This window comes from Bombyx mandarina, chromosome 04 (assembly GCF_030267445.1).
Source record: "Bombyx mandarina strain Sakado chromosome 04, ASM3026744v2".
Taxonomy (NCBI): Eukaryota; Metazoa; Arthropoda; class Insecta; order Lepidoptera; family Bombycidae; genus Bombyx; species Bombyx mandarina.
Window position 1 is genome coordinate 17,309,703 of NC_143211.1, and position 26,388 is coordinate 17,336,090.

Genomic DNA, 26,388 nt, shown 5'->3' on the forward strand with positions numbered 1-26,388 from the left:
CGGCTTCGTTCGTGGAACACCACCCTAAGATTACGTTTTTATGGCATTAAACATTGTTGATACGGGCACTGTTACAATGCAGGTAGAAAAATGGTGGTTTTATTTGTATTCATCATTAAATATAGTGTTTTGGTATGAATACGCGAGATTTGCTGTAGTTTTTATGTGGTCCGTGTGCTCCATGTGAGAAATGACACTGTTTAAATTTTTCGTCCCTTTGTTGTTTGTTGATAGCACTAGAAGCTGATGATACAGCTTGAAATCAAATGCATTGTCTTTTTTATTGCTGCTGGATAAGTAAATTTACGTTTCATCTCTTAGGCAAGCACTTATCCATCGATATCGTATACCATCAGCTTAAGGCATAACTTTGGAAGCTCAATAAAGTTGTATTGTAATAATGACTGATGTGCCATTTGAACTAAAATGCTTCGTGGCAGAATTAAAGAAATCGGATTTGGAATACATACTTTTTTGTTGCTTTTTTTTTATTGCTTAGATGGGTGGACGAACTCACAGCTCACCTGGTATTAAGTGGTTACTGGAGTCCATAGACATCTGCAACGTAGATGCGCCACCCACCTTGAGATATAAGTTCTAAGGTCTCAGTATAGTTACAACGGCTGCCCCACCCTTCAAACCGAAACGCATTACTGCTTCACGGCAGAAATAGGCGAGGTGGTGGTACCTACCCGTGCGGACTCACAAAAGGTCCTACCACCAGTGAAAAACTTCTACCCATATCTATTTTATTGGTCTGAGTACTTTGATATTGTATCTTATTTATAGATCTATTATATTGCCAACCTATACGATGTCTCCTCAAACCTGATTTGAAAAAATACACGGCGTATTGCTCGATAAGCACCAAAATTCATACTTAATAAAGTATTTTTTTCTCACTCAGGAGCAATCGATTTTAAAGTCGGCTATAGAACAGTCTCAGCTCTCGGATTCGTGTCAAGAGTGTTGTTAGGAAGGAGGACACAGTGTATAAACAGACATGCAAGCCGGGTGCATGAAGTGTGAGCACTGACCTAAATCTTACCCTCTATGCGCAACGTTTATAGACCAGAGCGGGCTTTATATCTACACTGTACTGCAGTTCAGTTCGTGATGAGCTAATTTTATCGTGATTGTAGCCCAGCGGTGTTATACGTAACTAGCTCTAAACCCAGAGATCGCAGTTTCGAGAATTGCTATGCATCATATATCTATTAATCTTGTCATTATCCACATTTAGGGCCATTCGTAGCGCACTATGTACTATGTAAGGTTTCTGCGCGTTAAGATTTCTCTTACCAAATGAATCTTTTCCAACATATGTTAATTGGTTACCGGAGCCCATTTAATTCACTACGTGAATGTTATAACCCAGAGACACTTTGTGATGTGAGGTCTAAGACTCAGTTGTAAAGTTTAAAGTTTAAGTTGTTGTTTATATTAATCTTGGTCATTGACTCTTTGCACAGCCCACTATAGTCTAATGCCTATTTTAGTGGTAGGGTTTAGGTAGTGGTAAGGTGCCGCTTAATACTCTCCACAAGCATCGTTTGAAGAAGGACATGTCATAGCGCTCGGGAAACACCGTGGAGGGGAGCTCATTATATAGCCTGATGGTATTTGGCGAAAAATACCTCTGGAAACGCACTGTGGATGACCGCAGTGGTTCCAGGTAGTATGGATGAACTCTACTCTGGTGGTGGGCGGTGCGATGGTAAAAACGAGATGATGGTATCATCTCGAACAAATCCTCAGAGCACACCCCATGGATCATACGGTACAGAGAGAACCGACGTCCCTCTGCAGACCCAACGGTTCCAAGGGCCTAAGGGGCTCTTCCAGCTTCTCGCGGATGGGGAGGGGAGGGGGGAGGATGCTATCATTCTTATTGCTTCTCTGCTGAAGACATAATGTGTTTGGTTTTGATGCTGTATCAAAGTAGTTGAGATCTTATGATGTGTATAAGCTCCGGTAGCCCCTCGTTACATAATAGATCATCCAAAAGCTCTTCAAGGCTTAACGAGATAAGGTTCTCTTCTTAAGTTTTACAAAAGCAGTCGTGATTATCATCTATCTTCCTCTTTTTTCCTTCTTTATTTTTACTGCTTAGATGGGTGGACGAGCTTACAGCCCCAGTGTTAAGCGATTTCTAGAGCCCAGTGACATCAACAAGGTAAATGAATGCCGCCACTCACCTTGAAACATGAGTTTTAAATTTCAATTTTATAATAGTACAACGGCTGCCCCACCCTTCAAACCGGAACGCATTACTGCTTCACGGCAGAAATAGGCAGGGTGGTGTTACTGATCAGTGCGGATTCACAGCACGCCGTACTACCAGTAATTACGCAATTTATAATTTTGCGGGTTTGATTTTTACTACACGATGTTATTCCTTCACCGTGGAAGTTAATCATGAACATTAAATTTCTTAAGTACGTATTTCATTATAAAAACTGGTACCCGCCTGCAGGATTCGAACATCGATGCATCGCTAGATATTAATGCTCCGGACGTCTTATCCTTTAGGCCACGACGACCTATATAAAAGTTTATGTATGTATTTATTTTCCCTATAGACTAAAACGACTGAACCGATTTCGATGATGTTTTCAGGAAATATACAGATTGAACTTTGGTCTGGTGATCGTTTGGTAGAGATCGGATCAAAATCAGTTCAAATATCGCAAAGAAACCGGGTCAGGTTTGACTGGTCGCTACAACGCAATTAATTCACATTAAAAGTGACAATATATAGCTAAATCACAATTCAGTACCTCTCTTGATATAAAATTTTAATGTGCCGATAAAAAAGGCCAACTCGTTGTATAAATAAAACAAAATTATTATAATCTAGATCCTAGTGTTTTTGACCTCTCGCGTACGTCTTACAATACAGGATGTATGTGAATAATTAAATATTAATCGGTTTCAACAACTTTAATGTGCCCGTGTTCTTGTACTGCTTAAACATTTTTGGAACGAAGTTCCTTATGAGACGATGCGTAGGGGTACCCTAACCGGGAAAAAACGTCCATAACGTAAGATTTTTATTAGTAATGTAGTGTACGACTTAACTTTGTAATAACGTACAAATTAGTAATGCAGACAGTGTACGACTTAACTTTGTAATAACGTACAAAAAATATCATTTTTTCATCATTCATTGACCGCGATGTCTTATGCAAACAACCGTGAATGAAGTGTACCACAATAAGTTCGCACGCTGCCGATTAACCGTGGGTTGTTGCGAAACCTTCAGTTTTATTTTCTTTATACCTCGAATAGAACTTAAAATTAATATTTTTATAATAACGAACTTCGTTCCTATCCGGTGTCCCACGACACCACACATCTTTCTTTATTGCCTTATTAGGCAGACGAGCATACGTGTCACTTGATGGTCAGTGGTTACTCATGGACGTCAGCAATGCCAGGAGCACAGCCAAGTCTCAAGTGTAGTTACCACATTCACAGATTTCAAAAGAACTGATAACTGATAGTCCAGACTAGGGCTTGGAAGCGATCTGCCTTGAGATGTAAGCTTGGAGATTTCATGTATTCATATAAATTATTGACTAAAAACTATGTATTTTAATTAGCATTGAATCGCTATATTCGCGTAGTGATTGAAATAGGCTCCGATAATCAATTAACATAAGTTGGAAAATATATCCTTGGTAAGAGAAATCTCAACGCGCAGAAACCTTACGTAGTACAAAGCGCTACCGAATGGCCCTAAATGTGGACAATGACAAAACATTCACAATTTATTTTTTTATTTTTTTATTGCTTAGATGGGTGGACGAGCTCACTGCCCACCTGATGTTAAGTGGTTACTGGAGCCCATGGACATCTACGACGTAAATGCGCCACTCACCTTGAGATATAAGTTCTAAGATCTCAGTATAGTTACAACGGCAATATCATCGAGATGGACTTTTTGTTAGGAAGGAAGGATTATTGGTGACCCGGAGGCCTTTCCAGTTTTCTCGGGACAAGTGGGCCAGCCCAGGCACAGCCAGGAGGGGTGGGATTTGCTAACCGATCGATGCTCGAGCGCCTCCGGAGAAGACCTTACAACTCAAGGGCAGCAGCTTCGCGAATGACGAGATGGACTCCACTGTGCCATCCAAATATATTCAACAAAAAAAAAACGCTTCAAAATCATAACATTAATATTATTAATATATATCTTGGCCGGGATATTAGGTCAAAAATAATACATATTATACTGTCATCGGTTCTTCGTGTGTGTGCAAATTTTCAAGATTTAATCAGACGTCTTGATGTTGGTAAAAAATCACTTATAAGATTCCGTTTCATTAAGAGAGAGAGAGCGAGGGAGAAAGAGATAAATTAAGAGATAAAAAATATATATGATAAAAAAAATATAGATATTGGGAAAAAAAAAGACAGATTATGTTGAAAAAATATCTGATTGGGTCGGACGCTGAATTTGTATTAATCGAAATACGATTTTCCGGAGTATAAGTAAACATTAAAATATCGTAGTCCAGATTGTTTTGCCGCTTAACATTGTTCTCTGTCGGGTCGTTAACTCTGACAATTGAATCGCAAATACTTATAGGTCAACACACTATATCTAAATAACAAAATTGGACAGGGAGCAGTACTATGAGTAATATTTTATTATCGTGAGATTTTTGTGGGATCAAATCAATCAGTAAAACTATGGGTATCGGTAGATTTGGTAAATATACTCGTATATCTCTTTCGGTCAATATCTACTAGGTATGATACTCATGCTAGCACTCGTGTAAAAGTGTAGACTTTAAATTCATTCGCGAAGCAGCTGCCTTGAGCTGCTAGGTCTCCTTTGGAGGCGCTCGGCCAGCTGTTAGCAAATCCCACCCCTACTGGCTTAGACTTTGTTCGCCCACCTGTCTTGGTGAAACTGGAGAAACGCACAGACCAGTAAGCCATCATTCATAAAAAAAATAACATGAGTGTCAAACTTGTGCCTTTTTTGACCCGGAGGGAAAGGATATCTTCTACGGGATCCCCGCCGAGGGAACGCGCTCATTATGTGGTACTGCCAAAGACTTACCAACCTTCTGCCTGCAGTTAACTTATACCAACCCTCGTGTGTAGAAGTGAAGGATTAGAATTTGTGGCAGTAGCCATCACAGAACACAAGATATTTGACAGATGCCTGAATCTCGCTTACGACATTTTCAAAATAAGCTTACATAATCAAATCAAATCAAATCAAATCAAAAATTTTTATTCAACATAAATGAAAGTACATACTTGTTGAACGTCAAAAGAACTACCGCCAATTCACAAGAACTAGCCTCCGTCCTGAGAAGAATTGGCAAGAAACTCAGCGGGCATGTCTTTTTTTTTTTTACATATGAAATTATTATTTATTTATTTTTTAATATTAGATTTTTTTTTTTAATATGAATTTTTTACAATGAGTAATATAACGTAACAATTACTACAATATTGAAATGCCTGGAGCGAGCAACTCATTCCCACTTTGTGCAATCTTCTAGATAATCATTGACTTTATAATAAGCTTTATTGCACAGATGTTCTTTAATAGTTTTCTTAAACCTATGTATATGTAGGTTCTGAACATCTTGTGGGATTTTGTTGTACAGGCGCACAGACAAACACCCGAATGAATTTCGTATCTTATGTAACCTACTCATCGGCACAACAAGCTTGTGTTTGTTCCTAGTATTTCTATTATGTATGTCCGACTGTTTAGGAAACTCCTCAATATGTTTACGAACATACATCAAATTTTCAAAAATGTACTGGGATGGCATAGTGAGAACTTTAATTTCTTTAAATTTCTCCCTCAGGGATTCCCTTGAGTGCATGTTATAAATAGCACGTATAGCTCTTTTCTGCAGAATAAATATCATTTCTACATCGGCCGCATTGCCCCATAGCAAAATGCCATAGGACATGACACTGTGGAAGTAACTAAAGTAAACTAAACGAGCCGTGTCCGCGTTTGTTAACATTCGATTTTTTTTTACTGCGTATGCTGCAGAGCTGAGCTTACTCGCCAATTTATGAATATGAGGTCCCCATTGCAGTTTGGAGTCCACTGTTATACCAAGAAATACGGTTGACTCAACAAGCTCCAATGATTCCTCAGAAACAATTACATCACTCTCCACTTGTCTCACATTAATATATCCAATTTCCAAACAACATTTCGTCAGGTTTGAGCCCCGTGAGCTCACCTACTAGTTAAGGTTACGCTGAAAGCTGAAATAACCTCTCAAGGTTATTTCAGCTTTCTCAAGCTTAGGCAGGAAAAAAAAACAACATTCACAACAACCCACTGAGTTTCCCGTCGGATCTTCTTCTCAGTGGGTGGCGTTTTCGATCCGGTGGTAGATTCTGCGAAGCACTGAACCGGTTGAGCCCCGTGAGCTCGTCTTCACGTCAAGAAGAGACTGAAATAAATAGCCTCTCAAGGCTATCAGCATTGGTAGGAAATAAAAACAACATTCGGACCGCGGGCTACTGAGCAATATTACCCGCTCAGTGGAAGATCTTCCTTTCGTCGTATCCCCACAAGTTTACCTTCACAGCCTCAATGCAATTTGCAAAAATGATATCTATTTTAGTGGCAAGCTTGTATTCGTAGTTCAGAACGGATAAGAGACTATAGTACACCCCGTACAACTGTAAAAGTGAATTTCATGAATACATGTTACACGCGAAAAAGTATTAAAATTAGGGGAGAAGTCGTTGACCGCGTTGACTGAGAAGCAAGAAACATTTTTTGATTTGCATCAGAGAGTGATTTCCTTGGGCGTGGCTTGTTTTAGAATATCTTTCTGAAGATTTTATTGTGTTTTTCTTTGCTATTGTTTTTCTTGGAGTTTGTTGTTTGAAAAATATCTCGTTAATTTATTATTTCTGAGTGTTTTACCGTATGCTGACAGCGCTGATATTGGTAAGTAGTAAGTGGCCAAGAATATTAACAATACTTTGATTTGGGATTTTGGGATTTGATTTTGGGATCTTAGCACCAGGTGGGCTGTGAGCTCGTCCACCCAACTAAGCAAGAAATAAAAACTTACCGTTAGAGGATATTGCGCAGATGCTAGTATGTCCGCTGGAATTTTAAAGTTTGTGCCTAAACATCCTTAACTATTACTACTATACATTCTCCAACTTTGAATTTAGATTTTTTTACTTGAAAATAGGGTCATACCAGTAAACTTTTTATCAAAGCTTAAGTTTTCACCTGAACGACTTTCAAAATAACACCAATAAAAGCTTTAAGCACATTATGAGTGTGATGTTCAAGCTCGTTTGAACTTTACAAGTATTGTGAAGGTTTTTTTTTTGCAAAAACTTTAGAGTTCTTTGCGGATATAAGTCTTTGTTGTGTTTATTTGTACGCAGTTTAATCTGGTAGGTTGACTGTCGAATGATTTTCAGCAAGGGATTTTCGTCATTAGATACTCCGTCGAAGCACAAAATAAACAAACTTATTTTATTTCCAACTAATTTCAACTTAACAGCTTTAACAGCTTTAATCAACCAATCGTTCAAATATCAAATTTCGATTTTACACGTGAATATAATACATATTTACAAAAATTTTACATTTTTCGATATCGAGTCACCTCAGAGCTCTAATCGTCACAAAAAGTACTTAATAGTCATTTAGATATCCTAAAAATTATAGTTATATTGCAAAGTGGCGTCAACTGCATTGCAATAATCCAATAAGATATTGAGGTCTATATTTTTTTATTTTATTTATTGCTTAGATGAGTAGACGAGCTCACAGCCCACCTGGTGTTAAGTGCTTACTGGAGCACATATATATCTACAACGTAAATGCGTCACCTACCTTGAGATATAAATTTCTAAGGTCTCAAATATAGTTACAACGGCTGCCCCACGCTTCAAACCGAAACGCAGTACTGCTTCACGGCAGAAATAGGCAGGGTGGTGGTACCTACCTGTACGGACTCCTAAGAGGTGCTATCACCAGTAAATATGCCTCCGTTCTACACAGAAGTACTAATGTAATCGTATCTACGACTTGTTCTAGACTAGCTCGTCTCTTAGATTAACTTAAGTCGATGAGGATCAAAGTCTTCGGGTGAATTCCTTCCGTGCTCATGATTAAAGGTTTGTGCATCGCATTATTCATTCGAGTGGAATCGCTTTGATGCATTTATACTGTGCCCCGCTCAGATGCACTCATGCATTAAACACGTTGGACGTCTGTCTGTGTATGTGCTATGGTCTGTAATTATCGCAGCTCGATTTGTTACGCTGGATAGTAATGCTACCCACGTTACCGGCTAGCGGAAGAAATAATAAAGTAAATATAGTAAGACAGTATTTTCTTAGAGCTGACGAAAACAGGCGGGCATATTCTGGAGGTATTTGATTTAAAAAAAATTAAAACTGATTTGGATGCGACCTTCCGGAATCAAAAATACGACGAAGAAGAAAAATTACTAGAAAAATTACTAACATAACGATGTTTCGCCACGGCCTTCATTTTCATTAATTAAGATTTTAACCTGTACTGAAATTAATAATTTAAATACATATTATTATGTTTAAGAACGAGCTTATAATAGTGATACTTAAAATATCTCTCAGTGATGGTCACAGGGCGATTTGGGGGGGTCGCGGCTGCCCCGTACGCTACCGTCACTCTAGCACGCCGGTACTAGAAAGATGTGACGACGAGGCAGCGGCGACCGCGGTACGCGTTGCCATCACCACCAATAAATAGCCTGGACGACCCGTCAGTCTGGCGTACTCGGTGTGGCGCTTGATTGTAGTGTTGACCGCGGAAAACCCCTACTCCGCCCAGGTTCTGACCCCGGGTCGAGATCGGACATCGGGCGTGTATCGTTTGGTGGGTAGAGCCCTAAAACATCTTTGGCCCGCTGTCTGCAGATCGTCAAGACCCGCATACCCTGCGCGCCCACTGGGCGTGGAAGCCACGCCAGGAGCTATCATAATAATAATAATTGAATACCTATGAAATATTTACAAGTTTAGAACGCAAAGCAGAATAATCCAGAAGACTACGAGAAAGATTTTTACCATCGTATCACCGGAGCAAAGAATCCGCTACACTCATTCAGTTCTGGGATGAACTCCTCTGAATCTACTTTGAAGGTAATAAAAAATCTATTATGGTACAAAATATTGATATGACAATGACCTATGACAGTCAAATTCTGGGACAAGAAAAAATATTTAGTGAATATGCTGATTCTAATGTGCAAGAAACTGTTATTATATATGTGAATAATTTTGTACAAACTTGATGTTTTTTTTTCGTGTTTCAAATTCATGTGTGGAGATGAATCTTAACCATATTCATCGCATATTAAGCGTACTATTTTCAAAGATTAAAACTACTCAATTTTAACTTACTATCTAGTATATTTTAGTACGAGTGCCCATTAAATCGCTCATGTAAATGAGAACTTTTCAAATAAATTTCTTTTTTTTTCTCGCTTAGAAATAGCCACGTCAATCAGTTGTTCTATTATTACAAAACTTACAGGGAAAGAGACAAACACACTTCCACATTTAAAATGTGTTTACAAATACATTTCACTTTACCTAACTATTGGCCCTTATCTAACTATTGATGACATACGATAGTTAGACGTTGTCGCTGACAATAAACCTTATCATAACGCTCAAACTGACTCATAGAGCATCGGAAAGGGCTATGCTCAGAGCTTTCTTGCAAAATCGAATAAAAAATGAGGAGATTCGCAGAAGAACCAAGGTAAATGCCCGAAGGATTGCAAGATTACCTAAAGAGGCAGTAGACACATTGATCATAGAACAGACCGGAGGCTGCTGGAGCCGAAATGTTCTCGAGTGACGACCGCGCACCGTAAATTGTAGCGTGGGTAGGCCTTCTGCGAGCTGGATAGAAGTCGCGGGAACCCACTAGATACAAGCCGTACAGGTGGCAATCCTCGGGGAAGGTGGACCCAGCAATGGACACCCGTAGGCTAAAAACCAATTCGTCAAAGTTTGAGTATCGTAGATTACGAACAAAAGTTTTTATTTTTTATGTTGCCATCATATTGAAATCGACTGTCAACACAAAAACAAAAGCGGTGTATTTGAATGCTTACCGATGTACTTACCTACTTACTTACCTACCTACTTACCTACTTACTCACGTACTTACGTAGTTACGAATGCTTACCGGTAAAAACCGGGCGCATAAAATGATACGAGTAAGCGGCCTCAGTTCAGACTCCTAGAGCTGTCAGCTGTACATGGTAGCTGCATCTCCATTTTTATTTGCCATCCTAAGTTCCTCCGCTTCTCCCCAGCGTCTTGCTGGTTTCGAAGACAAAGCCAGTTATTACGTGTTCAGGTCTCAAGGGCAGAATACTGTTATTTAGTGGACTATTGACTGGTGTATTAGGACAGCTGCCGCCGACATTTCTGAATGATAAGAGATTCGATTACAAGAATCTAAGATTCCTTAATTATTATTTTTCGATTTCAATAATGTACTCTTCCTTTCTTTGAGGAATTCTTTCATCATATCTTTATGTACTTTTATGGTGGTACCGTCTGCTATACCACTAGTTCATCTGTACTACTTCGAACTACATATTACGTTCGGCTCTAGAATGAACTTGCTTCTCGAACTCGTCTTTAGCGTTAGACAGTAAACTGTATTCATTGTCGATGTTCAATAGAGTTGAGCTAAACCGGTGTGCAATGTGCACTCTTATACCCAAAATGTTCGTCTTAAATTTTCCCTTAAAACATATAGTGTTATAGACAAGTATTATCGAAGGACACGAACTAAAATGATTCATCAAATAAATACCTGTTTACCTACCCTGTAAAGGAATAATTAAAATGACTCATTGAAATACTTTCTCACATGAATCTGTAGCAAAGCAATTCTTTCCATATTACTGAGAATACTACAAAAATTCACTCGCCTAAAATCGTAACCTAACTCAGTATTAAAATGTATGCAAAATCAACAACTAACTCAATGTGATAAGTTTCAAATTGCTTTATTGTTTTTTTGGTTGTTAATCTCTTTTTGTACTCCCTGGGTATTGTATAAGGAAAATTCGCGTTGTAAGTGAATGAATCGATGCAACCAGTTCTGAAGAATGCAGGCTCTCGACCTACTGCCCGAATGACTCACAGAGCCGATGCAACCCTTTCATTCGACGGTGCTCCCTTGACGCCATGACACGTCCCTCTTCGGACGAGGCTTAAGGAGAATAATTAGGTTAACCACTTAACTATAATGTTTACATTAATAACATTTTCCACTAGCAATTAAACAATTGTAATGATTAGGGCTATACAAAATTACGCCGATGATATTACACAATATTACATGAGGAATTTCATCTGAATGATACTTTTAAGTTATGACAGTGTAAAAAACTAAATGTCGAATTATGAAAACTAACCCGAACAACGTTCACCATGTATCCAAGAATATTATACACGTAGCAATGAATTCTAAAAAAAATAGAAACATTTATCAACAAACGATATCAATCACGCAAGCTCTTTAAACATATTACGCATATGCCTAAACGTGATGCCACGTAAAAAGGTGCAAAAATAATGCTAATTCCTTAAACAAAACATCGTCACATAATACGCGAATGAGTGATCCACATCGTAGCGTGTATGATTATTTGAACGCAGAACGCGAAACGAAAATTTAAGAAGCTTTAGACAATATAAGGTATTAGAACTGTGTTATTTGAATTTGAGGCAGCAAGAAAAAAAAAATGAAATTAATACAGGTCGGTTTCTTTACCCTTTTCAATCACTATTGCCCCTAATCGTGCCCGATTTGGTTTATACAAGGGATATGGTTACGTTGTTAGCGGGGAGCGGAATCGTAGAGCGATGGTTTGGCCGTAAAAATACAGAATATGAGCACTTTAATATCCAATTAAGGGAAAGTAAATCTGTTCTACATTACAACGGGAATGCCTGTGCTCATCTCGAAACATTAAGTTGAAGAACATCATAATTTTAATAAAATCCGCAGCTTTCTACGTGATAAAAAGTTTTCTTCCCAGGAGGCAATACAAAATGCTTTCACACAGTTTGTAGAATCTAGATACCAGAGTTCTATTACAAAGGTATAAATGACCTTCCTATTAGATGGCAGCAATGTATAGATAATAAATGGTAGATATTTTGATTAAATAAATATGTACGTGAAAAAAAAACGAATTTTAACTTTTCAGTACAAATCGGAAATTTCATACTTTAACCCCTAATATTATAGCCTCTATGAGATCTGGTTATCGCTTAGAATCAGCAATACAACACCGTCTTTGTCAGTATTTCGAAAAGATAATTATTTGTTACGAATATAATAATATTTAGATGTTTCTGCAACTTGTACGTGTAGATTTTTACTTTCAAAAAGTTCAGAATAGAGTTATGAAACATACAAACAAATGAATTTAATTTTAATTATTTTTAATTCCATAGTATATTTAAAACTATGAATTTGCGAGAACGTAAGCCCGCTCGTAATAAAACCTCGTCACATCAGACGAGCGTGCGCCATATGTAAATGTACCGTCCGATCCTTCCGAGAAGACGCCATCTTGCTCCCTAATTATTTTTAATTGCCGCAAGCACAGACACGACGCGGCCTTCAACGATATTCGGTTGTACGGTTTTTTTAGCGTCTAGCTTATTGTATCAAACGATTTCGCGCGCAAATGATTCATGAAGGCAACGGGATGCGTTCACATACGGCACATTTTTAATTATATTTTTTCTTTTGAACGTATTATTTAAATAGAATACTTAAATTACTTAATAAAGCAATATATTAAAAGATTGTAAATGTTTTATTTTTAGGTTAAAAATAAAATATTCAACGACCTATAATAGGCTCCAGGAAGCGCTCAATCCAATCTCACTACTATTTTATCAGCAATTAGTATGCAGAGGTACTACGTCCCACAATGCCATGTTATAAAATTTAAGCAACAAAAAAAACGTATAATTTCACATTGATTTAGTTTACTAATTATATCAAAAGCACCCAAAAAAACGTTTCCGTTGCAAAGTCTACATTTCCGATGCAAAATATCCGCAATTTCATAATTTGAAATTTTTCGTTTTAAAATTACAGGGCGCCAGATTTGATTTATGTTTTTCTTCTAAGAACTCGTACAGGCAGTAACAGAATACGTTTAGTAATAGTTTACAATTCTGCACTATTTACTATTTTGTGATTTGTGGGACACGATACAATGTCATAATCCTGAACACTATTTTCGAAAATGTTTAGTTTGATATTTTATTGTAGACTAATGTAACGAATAAACTGTTAAAAGATGCACAGACATCACATCGTCGGTGCGATTACATACACATACATGAGCGTACATCTTGAGGAGAAGGCTAATAGTCTTAGTTACATTGTCACAATGATTGTCTTTAAAAAATAAATATATCTATGTGTGTTTAGGGCGAGTTTTTAACTTCTCGATCGCGTATAAGCTAACTCAAATTTGTATGGAGTTAGAACGTTTGCCTACGTTTGCCGCTAGGGGCGCTGTTCAAACTGCATACAAATTTGAGTTCACTTTTGTATTGACACTGTTATCCTTCGATACATTTTATCGGTCGCGTTTTTTGTTAAATAGGCTATCATTCGGACTTCATTCGATGCGCTTCCATGTAGTCAGAGCTTTTTATATAGTTGAATAAAAAATTAAAAAAATTACGGGTTGCAAACATACTTTTATAAACAATTGTGCCTCGTGGATACATTCGTGAAATAAGCTTCAAGGCCAAGATACCCAGTCAACACTTGTTTTTGTTGAGCGATAATTCAAAAATCAGCCATTGTTTCCAGATTCCACTCTACTTACAGATCGGTCATCCCTTTTTAGTTTTTGTGTTTTTTTTTTGTATTCCGTCCACCGCAACGGGTGCCGTTTTTTGTAATCGTCCTATTGTATTGAAGTGAGAGCAATTTACTTCGGTTCGTGGGACGACTATCGTATGACGTTAACGACTTATCGGATAATCTAAATGTATTTAGTATTGTATAGAATTTTCGGATGTTATTGTTAAAGTTTTGTTGAGTAATACATTTCGGTGCTACATTATCAATAAAGATTGTCTATTCAGAGTGACAGTGTTTAGGTACTGAATACTGTTATTGAACATTACGCAAGACTGACCTAAAAACAAAAGTTCATCGTCAAAATGTCCATTTAACCCTGGATAAGCATGAAAACGTGAACTCTCACTATTTTCTGACATGACTAAAGAGATAGATGACAAGGAGGTTTTGCTCCGTAGTAGTTTGGCGGGGGTAGTTGTCAAACGTCAAAATTGAAAAGGTACGCACATACTACGCAAGACGTTACCGGCCTTAGAGATGGGAATGCGAGAGAGATAACAAGATATTCTCAGTACACCATCACTTTTTTGTGTCTCTATGCCATTATTATTCAATATTAAATGCTACGTTTGATAAAGTACAATGCTATTTTACAAAAAAAAGACGTGTGGCACTCGGGGACTGCCGCGGTAAAGTTATTGCAAAGCATTTTTTATCAACTTATGCAATTACAATTAGACAATAATAATTTAATATTAAAACAATAAAAATAAGACCACGCTATATTTATAAACACTAACAAAAGCAAAACATTAACTGTCCCCTTCACACTCATAAGCTAGACCGCGTGAGAGAGAGATGGGCAGACTTTTCATGATGCTCATGCAGTGCGACGTCACTCCGCGCGCTTATTCTCAAATATTACACCAGCGCAACGTGTGAAATGTGAATGTGTTGAACGCGAGCTACATAGTAGGCGTAGTGGGGGTGTCAGATTATTTTCGTTACGGAATTTCTTGATTCAGTCGCCGCGCTCAAGGCCCGCGATAGTAGCTATGCAATAGCTTAAAATTTAACACATTACATATCTACAGTATGATAATTGTAATTTGCGTAATCACTGGTGGTAGGATCTCTTGTGAGTCCGCACGGGTAGGTACCACCACCCCGCCTATTTCCGCCGTGAAGCAGTAATGCGTTTCGGTTCGAAGGGTGGGGTAGCCGTTGTAACTATACTGAGACCTTAGAACTTATATCTCGAGGTGGGTGGCGCATTTACGTTGTAGATGTCTATGGGCTCCAGTAACCACTTAACACCAGGTGGGCTGTGAGCTCGTCCATATGGATTTATTGCTTAGATGGCTAAGCAATAAAATAAAATAAAAAATGCCATATCGTACAGAACTTTGATGCAGTGCGGTGAAAAAGGTAGTTTTTTTTCAGTTCGTCCAATTTTACAATAAATATGAATAAAAAGGCACCCGTGAAACTGCTGGTCGTCAAAGAGTAGAAACAAAAATGTCATGGCCTATTATTGTCGCGACAATTAAGCCCCAGAAAGGTCCTAAGTTCACCTGTATGCTTAGTGCGAGTTTTTTAACAATCTCGATAGCGTAAAAGTTAACTTAAATTTGTAAGCAATTGGAACAGCGCCCCTAGCGGCAAACGTAGGCAAACGTTCCAACTCCATACAAATTCGAGTTAACTTTTACGCCAACGAGAACGTTAAAAAACTCGCACTAAGCACACTAGTCACCCAATGCACTAATAAAACCACTGACTCCTTATTACAGTGAGCTAAAATAATTCCGACCCACAATTTTAATTTGGATTTTAACAACTCATTAAATCGAAGGCAACGCTGCCACGGTTTAATTACGTCTAAAACATTTAATGTGAAATAAAAATTCTCCGAGAGCCTCAAAAAACGATAAATCGTCGTATTTCCATTAAATTGGATCGATTTATCTGGCTGCGGGGTCGGGACGCATGCACTCCTGTCCCGTGTTTGCGCAAGTGTCGCCCGCACACATGCGCGACGTGAGCTCCCTTATTCGGGAATCGATCGATATTTCGAATTTGCTCACCGTGGCTTATGTCTTGGAATAGGTCTTTGGTATTTTATTCTCTTTTTGAAAATGCTTAAACGACTCGAGCATATCTCGACTTCTTCTTTGTTTTCAAAACTCTCTTGAAATTTTGAAAAAGATTTAAATCGCACCTATTTTTTTATTTCTTAGATGGGTGGACGAGCTCATAGCCCACCTGGTGTTAAGTAGGACATAAATGCGCCACCCACGTTGAGATATAAGCTCTAAGGCCTCAAGTATAGTTACAACGGCTGTCCCACCCTTCAAACCGAAACGCATAACTGCTTCACAGCAGAAATAGACAGGGTGGTGGTACCTACAAGAGACTCACAAGAGGTCTTACCACCAGTAAATTAAAGTGAAATTGCCGTTTGAAGTCGTCGTGGCGAAATCGTGAATTCGAAATGGGTTCATTGGTTGAGTTTAATCTATATTAAGCTGTATTACGTGAACTATTTTACACATCATTTTACCACTTATTTTCTACTGAGCTCCACCTACAGTAATTCACATCTTGCGTGCCGATTGTAAGGCCTGTTGGCTGTTTTTGTCGTAAAACATTACGAATTCTCGTTTAATGAGTGAGACAATCATAGTTATAATATAAATCAACATTGCTCTAAGTTCATAGTTGTAATATAAATCAACATTGCTCTAAGTAGGAATACCTACCTAATAGCAGCCTAACTAACGGAATTAAAAATTTGTGTAACAGTGTAAAAACAATAAATTTAAAACGATATTTTATGTTTGACTATTAATTTTAACCAACGATATTTTAATAAAAAAAATCTCAAACTCATGAATTTAATTTTTTGACACTAATTACAATATGATCGACATTATATCGAATCTCGATTAATAGCCACGTCACACGTACGAACAGTTCAGGTAACTAAAGTTAATCGCTTTTGTATGTTCAATGTTCATTTTTCTACCTGAACCCTTCGTTCAGTTGATCCGAAGGTTACAACAAAAAATACATTTACCGATTAATAAACATACGCGCTTTTTAGCCTAGCGGTACCAGACAGGGGTCCAGCGATAGCAGAGTTTGTAATTTGTTCGTATTTCAGAAAAAAAAACTAAAATATACTTTAAAATTGCCCCCATAAAATTGTAAAATCATAAACAGGAGCTATAAATAGTGCTAGAGCGAAATACTTCTTACCTCAACAGCCATAGGCATTTCTATTAACTTTGATATATTTATGCTTTACATAGCTTTGATTTTAATTAAATTTAGTTTTATAATCCACTGAACAAGCAAAAGATACGTAGCCTATACAGCCAAATAATTTAGAAGCAATAGTCAAAACATGTCTGTTGTAAATTGGAAGAAAATAACATAAATTTGATAATGAAATTAAATAAGGCGAGATAAGACAATATCGTAGGTGTAGAATGGGATGAAAAACAACAACCTCTCAGTAAAACAGTGAGTTTTCATTGAGAATTTAATATTTTTGGGAGAACACCAAAAGCCAGATTTAGCGATTTTATTTCATATTCTCACAATTGTAAACTTTCATAAATGCTTAACAGTTAATAAGTTACCCATAGTAAACCTGAAAAACACTAAATTTGACAAAAGAAAACAACGGAAACCTCACGTTCCCGCCAAAAAATCTGTGATTTAATTACTCATGAATTTACACGCATTTTTGTAGGTTACAATCAATGATGTATAACATCATTGGTTACAATAATACGACAGATTTTGTGCCTTTCAAGTCTTGTTTAATTGTATTTGGATTCGTGAATAATATTTTTGTGTAGTTATTACTAGTATTGATGATAATTTAAGTTTATATTAAGTTTAATTTAATTGATAAAATATGTAAATCTGTATAGCAAATTGTATCTTATCTTTATAATAGAATGTAATCGATTCTATTAATGAAATATGTGTGTGTATACGTTAGATGAAAATTTCTCACGATAACTCGTTAAAACGGGAATGTATCGTGTTAAAGAAAATATTATTAATTGAAAAAAGTAAATGAACTAACTGAAAACGTTACGATTTACGTCGTTGTAAGAGATCTTCAGTGGTAGAAAAAAGCCTTCTTCAAAAACTGCAATATTTTTTACGGGACCCTATCCGAGCGATTCTACTTAATTTCATTTAGCAGAAGAAAAAAAGTTAAGAAGCAACGGACCTCAAGATGAGGCCTCAATAAACCTATACTTGGATCGCAAGCCGTGGCAAATCTATGTTTTTTTAGGATGGGTGGACGAGCTCACAGCCCACCTGTGTTAAGTGGTTACTGGAGCCCATAGACATCTACAACGTAAATGCGCCACCCACCTTGAGATATAAGTTCTAAGGTCTCAAGTATAGTTACAACTGCTGCCCCACCCTTCAAACCGAAACGCATTACTGCTTCACGGCAGAAATAGGCAGGGCGGTGGTACCTACCCGCGCGGACTCATAAGAGCTCCTACCACCAGACCACCTTGCATTCCTACTCGAACTTTAACGAGCTCGGCATTAACTGAAGCACAAATTAAAAGGAAAGTGGACTATACAAAAACAATCGAATCGATTACGCAGATCCCAAGTCTTGTGTGAGTCAGTTCTTTATCGAGTACCTGCCCATCCGTTACTGTAATTGACAAAAAAATACGACCCAAACTATAACATAAGTATATAGGTGTGTATTTACACGGAATTTATTACTGCGCGTTCGTACAGTTCATGTGTGCGTGGGGTTAGTTGTTTATGCATGTGTGTGTACAATCACGCAGTTGTTGGGTTTTTTTTTTGTGATTCAGATGACAGACTTTGATATTTAAGGCTCAAGGAAACTCAAAGTATGTTAGTTTTTACTATTGAGTGTATGAATTTAATTAGTTTGTACAGTACAACTACGTTGAATTCAATGTGGTTTTTTCGTCGGAAAGCTAATTTGAAATCAGTTCTTTTTTTTTAATTGCTTGGATGGGTGGGTGAGCTCTCAGCCCACCTGATGTTAAGTAGTTACCGGAGCCCATAGACATCTACAACATAAATGCGCCACCCACCTTGAGATATAAGTTCTAAGGTCTCAGTATAGTTTACAACGGCTGCCCCGCCCTTCAAACCGAAAAACATTACTGTTTCACGGCAAAAATGGGCTGGGCGAAATCACTGGGCACAAACAAGCAGACAGATAAGAAAGCGGGTTAATAAAAGGAGCGTTTAGTGTGATAATGGAATGCGCTTGGGCTGTGGCTGAAGAAGCCAGCACAGACAGTCGCCATAATACAATACCGGGGCCGCAACGGTAATGAGCACATTGTCATTCCGTAATGGAGACCATTGTCTACGCGCCAAATGCATTTAAAAAAAAACTCTCCAAAGTTTTTTGTTAATCTGTGCTGATAGTTTTAATGAAGATTTTGGATGGCGATAATATTTTTTTTTTTTTTAATGCGTGATGTTTTAAATTAGAGGCTTAATGTTGCCAACTTTTGCATTATTAACAAGCAAGGTAGTATCAACCAGCACAATCTCACAATACATATCGACAGGTGAAAGGCTGTTTGGTTTTGGACCTCTTTAGAGTCCACGCGGATAGGTACCACCACCCTGCTTATTTCTGCCGTGAAGCAGTAATGCGTTTCGGTTTGAAGGGTGGGGCAGCCGTTGTAACTATACTGAGACCTTAGAGCTTATATCTCAAAGTGGGTGGCGCATTTACATCGTAGATGTCTATGGGCTCCAGCAACCACTTCACACCAGGTGGGCTGTGAGCTCATCCACCCACCTAAGCAATAAAAAAAATTAAAAAAAAATATTTCTCTTAATACGCGACATTTTATCTTTGTAATTAAAGGTCAACTTTATTTGGTATCAGCATCAACAGTTCGATGCTTTAAATTGAACTTCAATTATGTTTAGCACATTCTATGATCGTGGATAAGTGTAGCTGGCACTGTTGACTGTTTTAGACGAGATGTCTGCAACCTTAATCTTACTCAATGAGTCTTTTTGTGATATGTAACAATTTATGTAGGTAGTAGTAATATGTTATAATTTTATATTTTTAGAACCATAAAATGAAGCGCTTGTCTTACGAATGCGTGCAGTCGGTACCTGAAATTATACATATTAGCATTTGTATTTACATTAATTTATGTGTTACTTGTAATGTTTTGTACTCATGGAGAACATGTCGGTAGCCAATAAATAAATTAAAAATGATTAAAAAACTCGTTGTCATTGTTATTATCAGACACTAGTTTCAAGGGATTATTAGAGTCCATATACATATACCAGAACATGAATACAGCCGCCCACTTTGAGACATCCAAGTCTCAATAACATTAAAATATCGATTAACCCTTCGCCATAACCGAAAATACTTGAACGCGACAAACTTACATTAAAAATAACGAAACATTTCATAAAAACAGTTATATTATCTCAAACGAGCATCAATTTAGATAGACTCGCCATTCGTCTAAATGCTATAATTATGCTAATATAGAAATGTAATCAAAATAAGTTGAAAAACATTAATTTAGAAACCGATATTGCTCTATGTTCAAAACTAGGATAAGACAATAAAACACGAAACTGGTCCGGTGCGAGACGAACTCGACCAGAAGGCTTACTACGAAATAATTAAACTACAGATAAGGCGAAACCACACTGCGACATATATCTTATAGGAAATCAAAAGATTTTTTTAAATTACAAACCCCAGAAAAGATTATTATACCTATAAGGAAATGAATCTTTATTTAGTTTTTGATTATCTTTTATCTCAATCTACGGTAATCTAATTAAGCATAAGCCATATCCAGCCAAGAATCCGAGTGTCGTCAGAAAGACGTAGTAAATATTGTTGATTGTTTCATTTTAATATACAACGGTAATTGTACCGTTAAATACACTATCATAATTAGTGAACATGTTTGACACATGTTCTGTCTTTTAGTATCACAAATTTTATAAAGCCGGATCGATATTTCTAGTGGTAGAACCTCTTGTGAGTCCGCACGGGTGGGTACCACCACCCTGCCTATTTTTGCCGAGAAGCAGTAGTGCGTTTCGGTTTGAAGGGCGTGGCAGCCGTTGTAACTATAACCTTAGAATTCATATTATCTCAAGGTGGGTGGCGGCATTTACGTTGTAGATGTTTATGGGCTCCAGTAACCACTTAACACCAGGTGGGCTGTGAGCTCGTCCACCCATCAATGCAATAAAAAAAAAGAAAAATAAGAAATAGAATGTTCGTCTAAAGTTCGCGATCAACAGACTTAAGTAGCCACAAAACATTCAGAGTAGAGGCTCCGTCCTCATATAATTACGTAAGTGCACTAGAAGACGTACCGACGGGTATGTTAATACCTCCAACCACATTTTGATACAATATTAATTAAATGGTTATATATGTATGTGTACGTGTTTACGTGTGCGAGTGTGTAAAGAAGACACACCGGAAACGCGAGGTGGTGATTTAAGAAAATGACACGAATGATTACAATATTAAATTTAAATGTACGGTTTAGTGAAAGGTTCGTTTTTAAAGAGAATAAATTATATTTTTAGTGGTTCTTTTTTTTGTATCTTAACATGTAGCTATTAATTTTGTGCTATATTAAAAAGACAGTAGCCTTTTATAGTTGGCGAGGTGATACCGCACGGATATGTATTATTCTCGTACCTATTTCGTCTTTTGTCTGAAGAGCGGGACAGCTGTTCTAAATATAATTTGAGGCCTCTAGTACACGTCTCAAGGTGGATGGAATCCACGTTATGATATCTATGGACTCCGACTTGCACCAAACGGGCTGAGGATTCGCCTGTGCATCCAAAGATAAAATAAGTCAATTAAATGAAGTAAAACAGAATTTTGCGATTACTAGTCTCAAATCAGTTCAGGACAAAGTAGAAGGCACCAACCAGACCGCGTGGAAGGTTGTCCATGCGATGGACCGACCAAAGCAATTGGTGGCTGTATACATGTGTGTACCAGACTCACCACAAACCTGGAGAAATGGCGGTTGCTCGTGAGGCGCATAACATCTGCTCAGAGCAATGATACTGAATGACGACCATGACTGCTCTGACAAGAGTGATACGACAAAGAAAAAAAAAGTCTCAAATCAGTGCTGAAATATGCGAATTTTGTCGAAACTCCTGTACCCCCAAATCGTGGCGTATCCCATTTCATCCCAGTGGTAAAGTCCGACACTGGTGCTCTTATCATCGCAATTTATGCCCATATTTTTTCCATGATGATAAAAAGAAGCAGCACATATTCAAAATCTTAATTTAGTTTCGGAATAATATATAACCATGACATTATGCCACTGAATAGCTAATTGAACTAGGTTATACGCATTTTTATCCAGAATGTATTTTAATAGTTCCGCAAAATGAAAACCAGTACAAAATGTCCAAAAAACAACAGCATAAAAAAAATCATTATGAATGTTTTTGAACAGCACGCAATGTATTTGTTATAAATCAAATGATACACCAGGTCGACGACCTCGTGAACACCAGAACCGACACCTTTACTTTACATTGCGGTTTCACGAAACGTTTGAAAATAAACTAATAGTGCATTCCCGTTTCATTTTCAGAAAGACACTCACATCTGAAGTGTCTATATAGAATTTTATTTAACTCAAGCACACAAACAATGTTTATAAATCCCAAATATATGTACCTACATGCATACATTTTATATAGATATGCTTAAAGGAGTAACGAACATGAAATTTAATCAAAAACAACAAAAAAGATGACACAATCAGCCAAGACAAACCAATAAATAAATTTTATTGCGATGATTCTTAATGTCAATACTTTAAACAGTTAATTAGCATTTACGTATTGCGCCATTATACCAATAAATATAACGTACATCTCAAAAATAATAAATAAAATAACAAAATAATATAATCAAGTTATTCTTGGCTTCCTAGAAGTTTGTTTAATTAAAGAAGCGACAATTTAGCGTCTTGCATCTCAACGTTTAATTATTGCGTTAATATATTTTTTTCTGTTTTTAATGTTCATACTTTGGATACGTGATGCAATAACACATGTTTAAAATTCAGTGGAAATGAAAAAAAAAAAATTATTTTTCCATACCTAAGCTGATAGACTTGAGAGGCTATTTCAGCGTAGCCTTAACTAGTAGGTGAGCTCACGGGGCTCAAACCTGACGACGTTGCTAACACTAACCCTTTTTTTTTTTTTAGCAAGAGCCGTGCTTCGCAGAATCTACCACCGGATCGGAAACTGTATAAACTGACTCGGTGGTGAAGTAGTTAGCGGCTCTGACTATTGCGCTGAGGGTCGCGGGTTTATTATCTATATATGTATACATATAAACGTATATAAGTATGTATGTTAGTTGCTGGTGCCCATAGTACATGGACTAGGGTTATCATAATTTGAGGCCGGATGATCGTGGGTGAATGGTTCCCGGTTATTTATTGTTATTATTATTATTATTGTACTGTGTTTATTTAAAATGTTATTAATTATATAATTGTTTTTTTTTTAAATAGAATTTTTTTTTTTTTAAATCGTACATAAAGAATAGATTGCCACTGATTTATTTATTTATTTTAATCTTCTTACAAATCAACAGTAGCACTGATGACGGCGTCTACGACACAAGCCACCATTATTATTATTATTAAATTTGTGATAGGCAGACAAAATTTATGTGTTTTGTGTGCATGAGTCATTTTAACTAGTAAAAGAGTAATTCTAGTACTCAAAAGTATTTAGATTGAGATGTCACCAAAAACTAAAACACGTAGCTATATATTATATAGTGTTTTTGATATATATTATATAGTTCTTTTGTAGTTATTTTATTTCGCAACCTCTTCATACCTCTAAACATTAATCAGCTTAATTTAGTTAAGTTGACTTCAAACGTACCCGTGTATCTTAGTGTGATGTACGCACAATATATATTTTTTAATTATGTAAAGAAGCCATTGAGATCTAACGTCGATAGCTGTACAGGTCGCGGTGCTACACCACGCTGCGCCGGAATTTTACAAGACCTATTTATCTAAAATATTTTAATCGGTGAATATTATTACCGTTAAGAATAAAACTACATAAGGCTCACAAATACATTTGCTATTTAAAATCTAATTTCGTTGCTAAAGTTTTAAATGGCTCTAAAAGTAAAGAGCTACGAGGAGAAGAAGAGAATAGAGAAGAGAGAGAGTTTTGTTACCTAGCTGATGATAATCAAAGGATAATAATAGTGTCAATTAAGTATTTCTAGTTTATAAAAGGGGTATAGGTAAAAATTCATACATATAGTACATACCTAGTAAATAAATAAAAAGCATTGCTAATTACGTAGGTACACCTTCTGTGGTATCAAAACGAATAATTGCAGCAGTAATAATTGTTCATTTTTCTTTACGTGCCTTAGCCGATCTATTTCTGGTATGGCACCAGCTTCATTGGACAATTGTCGTACACGGAGTTTTTAACAAACGGCTATACTTTTGCTAGCCTCACCGAAGTGCCTTAGGGTTTCAATAGTTACAGATAGAGTTAGAGAGAGATTCAGGATACTATAAAAGCACTCATTGTGAACTACACAAAAGAGTCTCTAAGATAAACTATTTCATAAGTTACGTGCAGTGAAAGAGGTTAGGGTCAAAAAAAATTTGGTATTGAAAATTATGAGCACATCCCTAACCACTCATCGAGTGACAGCCATACCTACGTGTGCCACACCTGATATCACCCACACCGCCACCTCACTACCTGCATTCAAATACTATTAACCTTATTTTGAACAAAATATACTATTATTGGATAATATTAGAATATCGGTACTACCATACGATTGAAATTGAATATAAATTAATAACAACGATTTCTCCGATTACAAAGTCAAACAACGGTTAAGTGTAGAAAAAAAAACACGGGTCTCCGCCATTTACCATACACGGTCGGCTATTTCAAGATGTCGCTAGCAATTGCAAGAATATTATTGTGATTTTATGTTAATTCACAAACGTTTTACAACATCATAAATTAAACGAGACGGAGAGAAATATTAGCTTTTTTTGTTGTACATGTTAAATAACATACATACATATATGATTTCGGGGAATATGTGATTTTGTTGTGACATGAGCCGGCGAGTGTTCGGTTACCTTGTCAAAAATTATGACCTGTTAGATTTCCTTTGGTATGACGCAAGCACTATTTTATGGCAGTACATTGTACTATATGACGCGAAATTCTCCAAAACAGATTTGAGAACATTATAATATTATGACACGACACGATATTGTACGACTGGAGACCGCTTAAGACCTATGTATCGTATATAATCTGCAGACGACATAAAATACTTATTAATAACTTTAATAAAAATAAATCAATTAAAGTATAATAAAAACCACTTTTACGGTTTAATCTACTGATGTGTGATGACTAAGCTAAAGTATTTTGCGTAACTGGTTAAAGATAAGCTTGTTGTAATGTTGTAAAGTGCATTCGTCAAAATGTAGATATTTGATCACAGAAGAATGTTTTTCAGAGTTATAATATAGAAAATTCCTATTAATATGGGACGAAATCTATAAAAAATTCCCGCCAAATTTTCAATAATATTACGTAGAATATGTTGCTTAAAGGTGAGGTACAATAATCCGGCCGAGAGCAACCCTGCCATACAGCCTCATCTGTCAAAGCGAGTCAATGTTTTTAAAAAGTTTTTAAGATCGACCGACCCGTTTTGTTATTGTTATTTATATTAACGAATTGCCGGGACCCTTAGCACTTGGCCTTTAAATTTAAGTGAACCTTATTTATTTAAAGATAAAGGAGTTTTTCGTTCCAATGGTTAATGTGTAATTTTAGGGTAAGGAATGCACGGGATTGCGCGTTTCTATGTTAGGTACTCGTTTTTTGTGAGTGTGCGAGAGAGCCAAACGTAAGGGTCTTTGGCGATGTGCGCTAATAGGAATTATATGAGATTTCTTGCATGTTACATTTCAAGCTGTTGATTTTTTGTTTTTTTTTTTGTCGATTTGTTCTTCTAAATTTAAATCTGCATTGTTAGTTCGAGGGGTTCTGACGTCGAAGTGTTGTTCCGAGAATAATTTGTAAATTTGAATTTAACTCAAGCAAAAGTATGCATTTTAATGGAATCATCCTAGATGAATCTGAAATGTGGTTTGTCAATACAGGGTGTTTGATTGATTATAAATTATTGTTTGTGTATAAAAACTCACAGGAAAATGGTTTGGATGCCGCATAAATAGAGTAATTATTGCAAAATCAAGATTTTTTTATTATTAATTGCTTAATAAAGTTTAATATGATTTCCAGTTTATTTCGCAAATTCATGCATCGAAATTTCCTGATTACGTACTATACTTTATCTACGTAATAAAGCGTCGAAATTAGAAGTA

General features: G+C 36.7%; 1 protein-coding gene across 2 annotated transcripts in view; it reads left to right on the top strand.

The window, feature by feature from the left end:
* The window catches only part of LOC114253388 (uncharacterized), a 195,005-nt gene that overhangs the window by 97,036 nt on the left and 71,581 nt on the right, over positions 1-26,388 (top strand). The window lies entirely within an intron of this gene.